Source organism: Carassius carassius, chromosome 8 (genome assembly GCF_963082965.1).
Source record: "Carassius carassius chromosome 8, fCarCar2.1, whole genome shotgun sequence".
Lineage (NCBI taxonomy): Eukaryota > Metazoa > Chordata > Actinopteri > Cypriniformes > Cyprinidae > Carassius > Carassius carassius.
The window spans coordinates 35,418,698-35,431,752 of record NC_081762.1 but is presented as its reverse complement, the minus strand read 5'-3'; the positions used below and the strand labels follow the sequence as shown (position 1 = coordinate 35,431,752).

Below are 13,055 nucleotides of genomic sequence, written 5' to 3'. Positions count from 1 at the left end.
CTATTTAAACTGAACTTAGCTGAATGATGACATCATCGATTTCAATGACGAAATGCCTTTAACTGTCATTTTGCTTTATTGACGCACTGTGTTCCTAATTAATGTTGTTCAGTTGCTTTAACACAATCCTTTTTGTTTAAAGCACTATTTAAAAAAAAAAAAAAAAAAAGAGTCCAAACAATGACCCCTGCAACGGGTAGTGTTCCAAATGTAATGCCACTTTAGCTAATGATGGGTCCATCCGGAATTTGACGGTGCTAGGGCTGTGTCAGCGTCAGAAAAAGCCATGCATTGTTCAGTTATGTCGGTGCAGTAGCGTCGGTTGGGGGAGAAACAGCAACATGCACAGCTCCTCGTTAGTATAGTGGACAGTATCTCCGCCTGTCACGCGGAAGACTGGGGTTCGATTCCCCGACGGGGAGAGCTACCTCATTTCGGCTTCTGAACGATCCATCCAAAAGTTTTGGGAGGAGCCACAGGTCACAGAAGGAGTTCTGCTTCGACATCAGCCCGAGCCAAAGGACATGCGTTGGCCGGGAATCGAACCCGGGTCAACTGCTTGGAAGGCAGCTATGCTCACCACTATACCACCAACGCAGTCAGCAGTCAGCCACTTGCGCCGTCGTTAAGAAGGCTCGAAGTGCACGAGTCGCCGATAGGGCTAGAGGAGCTGATGAGATCTTTGTTTGGACCCGTCACTAAAGAGAGCCTTCCAGAGTTTGCTTCCCGTCACGTACAAGAAAGTGCTGCCTTCCCATGCCAGCTAAATAAACACTAAGTGCTGACAGCGCAAACGCAGAGAGTGCAAATACAGACGATGACCAGTGGCACGCCCTCCTGCAGCGTGTTGGCGGACGGCCAAATTCATTCTGCTATTACATTTTGTTGTAGCTCTGTCCTCGGTCCACCAATAACCACAAGCCCAATCAAGGCAATCTCTTTCTCATGCCTCCATCTGAAAAGTTGGAGAAAATCTTATATGAATAAAAGAGTCTTTTAAAGAAATCCCTTATTCCGAGGTCACCGTAGCCACCAGATCCATTCTGTATCCAGATCAGTGGGCCGCTTCAGTCACCCGGATCCAGTCAGTATCCAGACAAGATGGTGGATCAACACCTAGAAAGGACCTCTATGGCCCTGAAACACAGCGGAGACCGGGACAACTAGATGAGCCCCAGATACAGATCCCCTGTAAAGACCTTGTCTTAGACGACCACCAGGACAAGACCACAGGAAACAGATGATTCTTCTGCACAGTCTGACTTTTCTGCAGCCTGGAGCTGATTTGCTGGTTTCTTCTGACCAGAGGAGAACTGTCTCCCCGACTGAGCCTGGTTTCTCACCGGGTTTTTTCTCCATTTTTTCACCGATCGAGTTTTGGTTCCTTGCCTCTGTCGCCTCTGGCAGGCATAGCTGGGGACACTTCATGTACAGCGATATCGTTGACTTGATTGAAAATTATTGCACAGATACTATTTAAACTGAACTTAGCTGAATGATGACATCATCGATTTCAATGACGAAATGCCTTTAACTGTCATTTTGCTTTATTGACGCACTGTGTTCCTAATTAATGTTGTTCAGTTGCATTGACACAATCCTTTTTGTTTAAAGCACTATTTAAAAAAAAAAAAAAAAAAAGAGTCCAAACAATGACCCCTGCAACGGGTAGTGTTCCAAATGTAATGCCACTTTAGCTAATGATGGGTCCATCCGGAATTTGACGGTGCTAGGGCTGTGTCAGCGTCAGAAAAAGCCATGCATTGTTCAGTTATGTCGGTGCAGTAGCGTCGGTTGGGGGAGAAACAGCAACATGCACAGCTCCTCGTTAGTATAGTGGACAGTATCTCCGCCTGTCACGCGGGGGCCAGTCGCGGATAGGTGTAGAGCGCTAACTAGCCAATAGCAACGAAGGAAATTCCAGGGAGGCGGGACGAAAAAAATACACAGAATTAGAGGTTCGAATCCCGTCTCGGCCACAAATACCATAAAATGAGTTGGTATTCGTTTTTTCATCTAGATACACTTTAAGTACGATTAACATATAATAGATGAACTTTGTGAACAAAGATAAAAATAAATCTTGTAATAATTGTTCTTTTGTATGGTGTACAAAATGTGCAAAGATCTTAAGAAACATATACATTATAATAGGGAATAGTTATTTTTAATATAGAAAAATGTGAATAATTAAAAAGAACACTTTGATAATGTTTCAGGCCTTTATTTATAAAGATACGTCTATTTATATGTGTATAACTGTACAGAAAACCCATATATATGAAATATAACTAAAACTCACAAAAAAGTAAGTTTTTCATTTTATTTATAGTAAAGTAATATACTTATAAAAATTAAAAGAAAAAATAACAAAAATATATAATAATTAAATAAATATACATAAAATAATCATAGGTTATTAAACAACAGCAACAGATATAATAAAAATAAAGATGTGGAGAACAGAAAAAAACAATACAAATATGTTTTATATTAAATAATTATGTATGTTTAATGGTAACAGTTATTAACATTCAGTGTTTACATATCTGAGCAAGTAAATAAAATGTAATATCAATTTAAAAGAAAATCAACAAAATGTATACATTTTTTAATCAATAAAACTTAACACACAGTTCAATACAGTTCAAACAAGGCCACATACTTATAGTATTTTAATTAACAAATTGAAATACATGAAAATATTTAAATATAGATATAGATTCAACAACAACAACAATAATAAAATCTAAAGTTGTGGAGAACACAGAAAAAAAATATATTACACTACCACTTAAATGTTTTTGAACAGTAAGATTTTTAATTCTCACCAAGCCTGCCTTTATTTGGTCCAAAATACAGTAAAAGCAATAATATTGTTGAAATATTTTTACTAGTTAAAATAACTGCTTTCTATTTGAACATATAGTAAAATGTATTTTATTTCTGTGATGCTCCGCTGTATTTTCAGCATCATTTCTCCAGTCTTCAGTGTCACATGATCTTCAGAAATCAGAATAATGATTTACTGATCAAGAAAAAATATTATTATTATTATTATTATCAATATTTTAAACCCCCCAGGGATTCTTTAAATAGAAAGATCCAAAGATCTGCATTTATTTGAAATAAAAAGCTTTCTTAACAATATAGATTGTACCATTCTTTTGGGGGGAAAGAAATGACAGAAATTAATGCCTTTTTTTTTTAGCAAGGATGATTTAAATTGATTAAAAGTGATGATAAAGATGAAAAATGTTGATCAGATAAATGCTGTTCTTCTGAACTTTCTATTCATGTAAGAAACTGAAAAGATTGTACTCGGCTGTTTTCAACATAACATAACAACAACAGTAATAATAATAATAATAATTTTTTCTTGAGCAGTAAATCATCATATTATTCTGATTTCTGAAGATCATGTGACACTGAAGACTGGATGAATGATGCTGAAAATACAGCTGTGCATCACAGAAATAAATTACAGTATATATTCAAATATATAGCCTTCCTGATAATGTTCGGGGTTCAGACACACTCTCTGTTTAAATCTAGATTAAATACACATCTCTTTCGCCAAGCATTCGAATAATGTATCTCTTAAATTGTGAGTGTAGTTGTATCTGATCAAATGTGCATTCTTATTCTTTAGCTTGGGTTAAACTAATTAATTTTACTCTGTTGGAACAGCAGCTATGCTAATGATGTCTCTATATGTGTCTCTGTTTCTGCTGGATTTACATCCCGTGGTAACTAGGATTTACACAAGCTCCAGTCTGGATCCAGAACACCTGAGAAGAGATGATGCTGACCCTCAGAGGACCTCAGATGATGCTGACCCTGAATCAACAAACAGAACTAACAAATATTGCTACATGTGTGACTGCATCATATAATAATTATTAATTATTAATAAAATTAATAATGTTCATCGTCTGGCTGACTACGTCTTGTATGAATTTTTCTACAAATCCTGTCATACGTGCACAAACTGACAGTCACCACTTATAAGCTACTACTAAATATTGTAGAAACATAATTTTCTGTAAAGTTGCTTTGTAACAATTTGTATTGTAAAAAGCGCTATACAAATAAACTTGAATTGAATTGAATTGAAATAGAAAGCAGCTGATTTAAAATAGTAAGAATATTTAAAATGCTACAGTTTTTGCTGTACTTTGGATAAAATAAAGGCAGGCTTGGTGAGCAGAAGAAATTCTCAAAAAACATTAAAAATCTTACTGCTGAAAAACATTTGACTGGTAAGAGTATTTTAAATAAAATATTTATTTACGGAGTTTAATAATAGCCGTTACTAACATTTAGTGTTTACAAAACTGAGCAAGATAAAATAAAGCAAGTCAATACAATTAATTAACACACTAAAGTACAGTGTAAACAAGGCCAATACTTCTGATGTTTTATTTAACAAATGGAAATCAATTAAATAATTTAAAATTGTAGACTAAACAACAACAGCTACAATAATATTAATAATAATACAATTTGTGGAAGACACAGAAAATAAAACAAGCCTTCGACCTGTTTAAGAAGATCCTTGCTCCTATGTTGCGTTGCCAAGAGATGTTCAAGAGAGGCAGTTCTCAACAGATCTGTCCATCTATGGTCCAACACGAAGACCAGCCGTTCTGAGGGGTCCAGTGTGAGCTGAACGAGGGACGCAGTTATGGCAGATGGTGTGGTGTTCTACAGAAGATTAACAGCATTACTTTATTAAAATATAATGTCTTGGTGTTGTGTGCACATATGAGACAGACAGTTTACACACATAAGTGCCTGTATGAATTATTTATTTACCTGCATCCGGAAGAAACCCTTCCCTTCAGTGTCTGGTGTGATGTTATGGTGGAGTGAGACGGGTGGATGGGTCTTGACACAGCATGCATCATCTTAACATTCCTGAAATATAGATTCAAATTAAATATATCAAATGTATTTTATAATTCATTATATATATATATATATATGTATGTATGTGTGTGTGTGTGTGTGTGTGTGTGTGTCTTTATTTTTACAATTTTTTTTTATTTTTTTATATTTGAATATATTTTCTAATCATTGTAATTTATTCCTGTTATGAAAAGCTGAATTTTCTGAATTATTACTCCAGTCTTCAGCATCACGTCAACCTTCCGAAAATAATGTGCTTTCATCATTGTAGTGACAATGATAATATCAACATTGATTACAATAAGAAATGTTTTGTGAGCAAATAATCATATAAATAATGATTTCTGGATCATATGACACACTGAAGAGTATAAATGATGCTGAAGAATTCAGCTTTGCATCACAGGAATAAAGTTAATTTAACATAGGAAATAGTTATTTTAAGTTGTACCACACAGTAAATGTTGACAATTTTTATATATATATATATATATATATATATTTATATATTTGCACTAAAGTCTTGAAAATCACATAACATTCAAAACAGTTGCTATAATTAATCACATAAGTATGATTATATGATAATATAATAAGTAATTAATTGTAAGTTTTTTTTTTGGTTTAGTTTTTTTAAAAGAAACACATAATTCACTTTACCTGCTTGTTGGGAGTTTGGCAGCGTATGTTGTTCAAACAAAACAATTTCGTGAAGAAATCTCCGATCGTAAAACGCGTCTCCTCTCCTTCAGAGCGAATGATTGACAGATGAGTATCTGCTGTTTGAATTCCCCGCCACGGAAGAAGCGAAACAGCGCCAGGAAATCTACGTGTGGCCACAAATATATTGCATCCGTAGTGTTAAGCACTACCATAGAGAATGAATGGGAAAAGTTAAGAGAAGTTAAGCTTAACTATTTTCGGCTCCCGCGCGGGAGACCGGGGTTCGATTCCCCGACGGGGAGGGCTACCTCTTTTCGGCTTCTGAACGATCCATCCAAAAGTTTTGGGAGGAGCCACAGGTCACAGAAGGAGTTCTGCTTCGACATCAGCCCGAGCCAAAGGACATGCGTTGGCCGGGAATCGAACCCGGGTCAACTGCTTGGAAGGCAGCTATGCTCACCACTATACCACCAACGCAGTCAGCAGTCAGCAGTCAGCCACTTGCGCCGTCGTTAAGAAGGCTCGAAGTGCACGAGTCGCCGATAGGGCTAGAGGAGCTGATGAGATCTTTGTTTGGACCCGTCACTAAAGAGAGCCTTCCAGAGTTTGCTTCCCGTCACGTACAAGAAAGTGCTGCCTTCCCATGCCAGCTAAATAAACACTAAGTGCTGACAGCGCAAACGCAGAGAGTGCAAATACAGACGATGACCAGTGGCACGCCCTCCTGCAGCGTGTTGGCGGACGGCCAAATTGATTCTGCTATTGCATTTTGTTGTAGCTCTGTCCTCAGTCCACCAATAACCACAAGCCCAATCAAGGCAATCTCTTTCTCATGCCTCCATCTGAAAAGTTGGAGAAAATCTTATATGAATAAAAGAGTCTTTTAAAGAAATCCCTTATTCCGAGGTCACCGTAGCCACCAGATCCATTCTGTATCCAGATCAGTGGGCCGCTTCAGTCACCCGGATCCAGTCAGTATCCAGACAAGATGGTGGATCAACACCTAGAAAGGACCTCTATGGCCCTGAAACACAGCGGAGACCGGGACAACTAGATGAGCCCCAGATACAGATCCCCTGTAAAGACCTTGTCTTAGACGACCACCAGGACAAGACCACAGGAAACAGATGATTCTTCTGCACAGTCTGACTTTTCTGCAGCCTGGAGCTGATTTGCTGGTTTCTTCTGACCAGAGGAGAACTGTCTCCCCGACTGAGCCTGGTTTCTCACCGGGTTTTTTCTCCATTTTTTCACCGATCGAGTTTTGGTTCCTTGCCTCTGTCGCCTCTGGCAGGCATAGCTGGGGACACTTCATGTACAGCGATATCGTTGACTTGATTGAAAATTATTGCACAGATACTATTTAAACTGAACTTAGCTGAATGATGACATCATCGATTTCAATGACGAAATGCCTTTAACTGTCATTTTGCTTTATTGACGCACTGTGTTCCTAATTAATGTTGTTCAGTTGCATTGACACAATCCTTTTTGTTTAAAGCACTATTTAAAAAAAAAAAAAAAAAAGAGTCCAAACAATGACCCCTGCAACGGGTAGTGTTCCAAATGTAATGCCACTTTAGCTAATGATGGGTCCATCCGGAATTTGACGGTGCTAGGGCTGTGTCAGCGTCAGAAAAAGCCATGCATTGTTCAGTTATGTCGGTGCAGTAGCGTCAGTTGGGGGAGAAACAGCAACATGCACAGCTCCTCGTTAGTATAGTGGACAGTATCTCCGCCTGTCACGCGGAAGACCGGGGTTCGATTCCCCGACGGGGAGAGCTACCTCTTTTCGGCTTCTGAACGATCCATCCAAAAGTTTTGGGAGGAGCCACAGGTCACAGAAGGAGTTCTGCTTCGACATCAGCCCGAGCCAAAGGACATGCGTTGGCCGGGAATCGAACCCGGGTCAACTGCTTGGAAGGCAGCTATGCTCACCACTATACCACCAACGCAGTCAGCAGTCAGCCACTTGCGCCGTCGTTAAGAAGGCTCGAAGTGCACGAGTCGCCGATAGGGCTAGAGGAGCTGATGAGATCTTTGTTTGGACCCGTCACTAAAGAGAGCCTTCCAGAGTTTGCTTCCCGTCACGTACAAGAAAGTGCTGCCTTCCCATGCCAGCTAAATAAACACTAAGTGCTGACAGCGCAAACGCAGAGAGTGCAAATACAGACGATGACCAGTGGCACGCCCTCCTGCAGCGTGTTGGCGGACGGCCAAATTGATTCTGCTATTGCATTTTGTTGTAGCTCTGTCCTCGGTCCACCAATAACCACAAGCCCAATCAAGGCAATCTCTTTCTCATGCCTCTATCTGAAAAGTTGGAGAAAATCTTATATGAATAAAAGAGTCTTTTAAAGAAATCCCTTATTCCGAGGTCACCGTAGCCACCAGATCCATTCTGTATCCAGATCAGTGGGCCGCTTCAGTCACCCGGATCCAGTCAGTATCCAGACAAGATGGTGGATCAACACCTAGAAAGGACCTCTATGGCCCTGAAACACAGCGGAGACCGGGACAACTAGATGAGCCCCAGATACAGATCCCCTGTAAAGACCTTGTCTTAGACGACCACCAGGACAAGACCACAGGAAACAGATGATTCTTCTGCACAGTCTGACTTTTCTGCAGCCTGGAGCTGATTTGCTGGTTTCTTCTGACCAGAGGAGAACTGTCTCCCCGACTGAGCCTGGTTTCTCACCGGGTTTTTTCTCCATTTTTTCACCGATCGAGTTTTGGTTCCTTGCCTCTGTCGCCTCTGGCAGGCATAGCTGGGGACACTTCATGTACAGCGATATCGTTGACTTGATTGAAAATTATTGCACAGATACTATTTAAACTGAACTTAGCTGAATGATGACATCATCGATTTCAATGACGAAATGCCTTTAACTGTCATTTTGCTTTATTGACGCACTGTGTTCCTAATTAATGTTGTTCAGTTGCATTGACACAATCCTTTTTGTTTAAAGCACTATTTAAAAAAAAAAAAAAAAAAAAGAGTCCAAACAATGACCCCTGCAACGGGTAGTGTTCCAAATGTAATGCCACTTTAGCTAATGATGGGTCCATCCGGAATTTGACGGTGCTAGGGCTGTGTCAGCGTCAGAAAAAGCCATGCATTGTTCAGTTATGTCGGTGCAGTAGCGTCGGTTGGGGGAGAAACAGCAACATGCACAGCTCCTCGTTAGTATAGTGGACAGTATCTCCGCCTGTCACGCGGAAGACCGGGGTTCGATTCCCCGACGGGGAGAGCTACCTCTTTTCGGCTTCTGAACGATCCATCCAAAAGTTTTGGGAGGAGCCACAGGTCACAGAAGGAGTTCTGCTTCGACATCAGCCCGAGCCAAAGGACATGCGTTGGCCGGGAATCGAACCCGGGTCAACTGCTTGGAAGGCAGCTATGCTCACCACTATACCACCAACGCAGTCAGCAGTCAGCCACTTGCGCCGTCGTTAAGAAGGCTCGAAGTGCACGAGTCGCCGATAGGGCTAGAGGAGCTGATGAGATCTTTGTTTGGACCCGTCACTAAAGAGAGCCTTCCAGAGTTTGCTTCCCGTCACGTACAAGAAAGTGCTGCCTTCCCATGCCAGCTAAATAAACACTAAGTGCTGACAGCGCAAACGCAGAGAGTGCAAATACAGACGATGACCAGTGGCACGCCCTCCTGCAGCGTGTTGGCGGACGGCCAAATTGATTCTGCTATTGCATTTTGTTGTAGCTCTGTCCTCGGTCCACCAATAACCACAAGCCCAATCAAGGCAATCTCTTTCTCATGCCTCTATCTGAAAAGTTGGAGAAAATCTTATATGAATAAAAGAGTCTTTTAAAGAAATCCCTTATTCCGAGGTCACCGTAGCCACCAGATCCATTCTGTATCCAGATCAGTGGGCCGCTTCAGTCACCCGGATCCAGTCAGTATCCAGACAAGATGGTGGATCAACACCTAGAAAGGACCTCTATGGCCCTGAAACACAGCGGAGACCGGGACAACTAGATGAGCCCCAGATACAGATCCCCTGTAAAGACCTTGTCTTAGACGACCACCAGGACAAGACCACAGGAAACAGATGATTCTTCTGCACAGTCTGACTTTTCTGCAGCCTGGAGCTGATTTGCTGGTTTCTTCTGACCAGAGGAGAACTGTCTCCCCGACTGAGCCTGGTTTCTCACCGGGTTTTTTCTCCATTTTTTCACCGATCGAGTTTTGGTTCCTTGCCTCTGTCGCCTCTGGCAGGCATAGCTGGGGACACTTCATGTACAGCGATATCGTTGACTTGATTGAAAATTATTGCACAGATACTATTTAAACTGAACTTAGCTGAATGATGACATCATCGATTTCAATGACGAAATGCCTTTAACTGTCATTTTGCTTTATTGACGCACTGTGTTCCTAATTAATGTTGTTCAGTTGCATTGACACAATCCTTTTTGTTTAAAGCACTATTTAAAAAAAAAAAAAAAAAAAAAAAAGAGTCCAAACAATGACCCCTGCAACGGGTAGTGTTCCAAATGTAATGCCACTTTAGCTAATGATGGGTCCATCCGGAATTTGACGGTGCTAGGGCTGTGTCAGCGTCAGAAAAAGCCATGCATTGTTCAGTTATGTCGGTGCAGTAGCGTCGGTTGGGGGAGAAACACAAACATGCACAGCTCCTCGTTAGTATAGTGGACAGTATCTCCGCCTGTCACGCGGAAGACCGGGGTTCGATTCCCCGACGGGGAGAGCTACCTCTTTTCGGCTTCTGAACGATCCATCCAAAAGTTTTGGGAGGAGCCACAGGTCACAGAAGGAGGTCTGCTTCGACATCAGCCCGAGCCAAAGGACATGCGTTGGCCGGGAATCGAACCCGGGTCAACTGCTTGGAAGGCAGCTATGCTCACCACTATACCACCAACGCAGTCAGCAGTCAGCCACTTGCGCCGTCGTTAAGAAGGCTCGGAGTGCACGAGTCGCCGATAGGGCTAGAGGAGCTGATGAGATCTTTGTTTGGACCCGTCACTAAAGAGAGCCTTCCAGAGTTTGCTTCCCGTCACGTACAAGAAAGTGCTGCCTTCCCATGCCAGCTAAATAAACACTAAGTGCTGACAGCGCAAACGCAGAGAGTGCAAATACAGACGATGACCAGTGGCACGCCCTCCTGCAGCGTGTTGGCGGACGGCCAAATTGATTCTGCTATTGCATTTTGTTGTAGCTCTGTCCTCGGTCCACCAATAACCACAAGCCCAATCAAGGCAATCTCTTTCTCATGCCTCCATCTGAAAAGTTGGAGAAAATCTTATATGAATAAAAGAGTCTTTTAAAGAAATCCCTTATTCCGAGGTCACCGTAGCCACCAGATCCATTCTGTATCCAGATCAGTGGGCCGCTTCAGTCACCCGGATCCAGTCAGTATCCAGACAAGATGGTGGATCAACACCTAGAAAGGACCTCTATGGCCCTGAAACACAGCGGAGACCGGGACAACTAGATGAGCCCCAGATACAGATCCCCTGTAAAGACCTTGTCTTAGACGACCACCAGGACAAGACCACAGGAAACAGATGATTCTTCTGCACAGTCTGACTTTTCTGCAGCCTGGAGCTGATTTGCTGGTTTCTTCTGACCAGAGGAGAACTGTCTCCCCGACTGAGCCTGGTTTCTCACCGGGTTTTTTCTCCATTTTTTCACCGATCGAGTTTTGGTTCCTTGCCTCTGTCGCCTCTGGCAGGCATAGCTGGGGACACTTCATGTACAGCGATATCGTTGACTTGATTGAAAATTATTGCACAGATACTATTTAAACTGAACTTAGCTGAATGATGACATCATCGATTTCAATGACGAAATGCCTTTAACTGTCATTTTGCTTTATTGACGCACTGTGTTCCTAATTAATGTTGTTCAGTTGCATTGACACAATCCTTTTTGTTTAAAGCACTATTTAAAAAAAAAAAAAAAAAAAAAAAAGGAGTCCAAATAATGACCCCTGCAACGGGTAGTGTTCCAAATGTAATGCCACTTTAGCTAATGATGGGTCCATCCGGAATTTGACGGTGCTAGGGCTGTGTCAGCGTCAGAAAAAGCCATGCATTGTTCAGTTATGTCGGTGCAGTAGCGTCGGTTGGGGGAGAAACAGCAACATGCACAGCTCCTCGTTAGTATAGTGGACAGTATCTCCGCCTGTCACGCGGAAGACCGGGGTTCGATTCCCCGACGGGGAGAGCTACCTCTTTTCGGCTTCTGAACGATCCATCCAAAAGTTTTGGGAGGAGCCACAGGTCACAGAAGGAGGTCTGCTTCGACATCAGCCCGAGCCAAAGGACATGCGTTGGCCGGGAATCGAACCCGGGTCAACTGCTTGGAAGGCAGCTATGCTCACCACTATACCACCAACGCAGTCAGCAGTCAGCCACTTGCGCCGTCGTTAAGAAGGCTCGAAGTGCACGAGTCGCCGATAGGGCTAGAGGAGCTGATGAGATCTTTGTTTGGACCCGTCACTAAAGAGAGCCTTCCAGAGTTTGCATCCCGTCACGTACAAGAAAGTGCTGCCTTCCCATGCCAGCTAAATAAACACTAAGTGCTGACAGCGCAAACGCAGAGAGTGCAAATACAGACGATGACCAGTGGCACGCCCTCCTGCAGCGTGTTGGCGGACGGCCAAATTGATTCTGCTATTGCATTTTGTTGTAGCTCTGTCCTCGGTCCACCAATAACCACAAGCCCAATCAAGGCAATCTCTTTCTCATGCCTCCATCTGAAAAGTTGGAGAAAATCTTATATGAATAAAAGAGTCTTTTAAAGAAATCCCTTATTCCGAGGTCACCGTAGCCACCAGATCCATTCTGTATCCAGATCAGTGGGCCGCTTCAGTCACCCGGATCCAGTCAGTATCCAGACAAGATGGTGGATCAACACCTAGAAAGGACCTCTATGGCCCTGAAACACAGCGGAGACCGGGACAACTAGATGAGCCCCAGATACAGATCCCCTGTAAAGACCTTGTCTTAGACGACCACCAGGACAAGACCACAGGAAACAGATGATTCTTCTGCACAGTCTGACTTTTCTGCAGCCTGGAGCTGATTTGCTGGTTTCTTCTGACCAGAGGAGAACTGTCTCCCCGACTGAGCCTGGTTTCTCACCGGGTTTTTTCTCCATTTTTTCACCGATCGAGTTTTGGTTCCTTGCCTCTGTCGCCTCTGGCAGGCATAGCTGGGGACACTTCATGTACAGCGATATCGTTGACTTGATTGAAAATTATTGCACAGATACTATTTAAACTGAACTTAGCTGAATGATGACATCATCGATTTCAATGACGAAATGCCTTTAACTGTCATTTTGCTTTATTGACGCACTGTGTTCCTAATTAATGTTGTTCAGTTGCATTGACACAATCCTTTTTGTTTAAAGCACTATTTAAAAAAAAAAAAAAAAAAAAAAAAGAGTCCAAACAATGACCCCTGCAACGGGTAGTGTTCCAAATGTAATGCC

General features: G+C 42.3%; 10 non-coding genes across 10 annotated transcripts; 4 read left to right on the top strand and 6 right to left on the bottom strand.

Annotated features, from left to right (window-relative positions):
* Positions 1-525: 525 nt before the first annotated feature.
* trnag-ucc (transfer RNA glycine (anticodon UCC)) lies at positions 526-597 on the bottom strand. The gene has a single exon. It is a non-coding gene; the product is annotated as a tRNA-Gly (tRNA).
* Positions 598-5,979: 5,382 nt separating this feature from the next.
* On the bottom strand, positions 5,980-6,051 carry trnag-ucc (transfer RNA glycine (anticodon UCC)). The gene has a single exon. It is a non-coding gene; the product is annotated as a tRNA-Gly (tRNA).
* A 1,231-nt stretch (positions 6,052-7,282) lies between these two features.
* Positions 7,283-7,354, top strand: trnad-guc (transfer RNA aspartic acid (anticodon GUC)). The gene has a single exon. It is a non-coding gene; the product is annotated as a tRNA-Asp (tRNA).
* Positions 7,355-7,457: 103 nt separating this feature from the next.
* trnag-ucc (transfer RNA glycine (anticodon UCC)) lies at positions 7,458-7,529 on the bottom strand. The gene has a single exon. It is a non-coding gene; the product is annotated as a tRNA-Gly (tRNA).
* Positions 7,530-8,755: 1,226 nt separating this feature from the next.
* On the top strand, positions 8,756-8,827 carry trnad-guc (transfer RNA aspartic acid (anticodon GUC)). Its single transcript has one exon. It is a non-coding gene; the product is annotated as a tRNA-Asp (tRNA).
* Positions 8,828-8,930: 103 nt separating this feature from the next.
* On the bottom strand, positions 8,931-9,002 carry trnag-ucc (transfer RNA glycine (anticodon UCC)). The gene has a single exon. It is a non-coding gene; the product is annotated as a tRNA-Gly (tRNA).
* Positions 9,003-10,232: 1,230 nt separating this feature from the next.
* Positions 10,233-10,304, top strand: trnad-guc (transfer RNA aspartic acid (anticodon GUC)). Its single transcript has one exon. It is a non-coding gene; the product is annotated as a tRNA-Asp (tRNA).
* A 103-nt stretch (positions 10,305-10,407) lies between these two features.
* On the bottom strand, positions 10,408-10,479 carry trnag-ucc (transfer RNA glycine (anticodon UCC)). The gene has a single exon. It is a non-coding gene; the product is annotated as a tRNA-Gly (tRNA).
* Positions 10,480-11,710: 1,231 nt separating this feature from the next.
* Positions 11,711-11,782, top strand: trnad-guc (transfer RNA aspartic acid (anticodon GUC)). Its single transcript has one exon. It is a non-coding gene; the product is annotated as a tRNA-Asp (tRNA).
* Positions 11,783-11,885: 103 nt separating this feature from the next.
* On the bottom strand, positions 11,886-11,957 carry trnag-ucc (transfer RNA glycine (anticodon UCC)). The gene has a single exon. It is a non-coding gene; the product is annotated as a tRNA-Gly (tRNA).
* Positions 11,958-13,055: the final 1,098 nt, after the last annotated feature.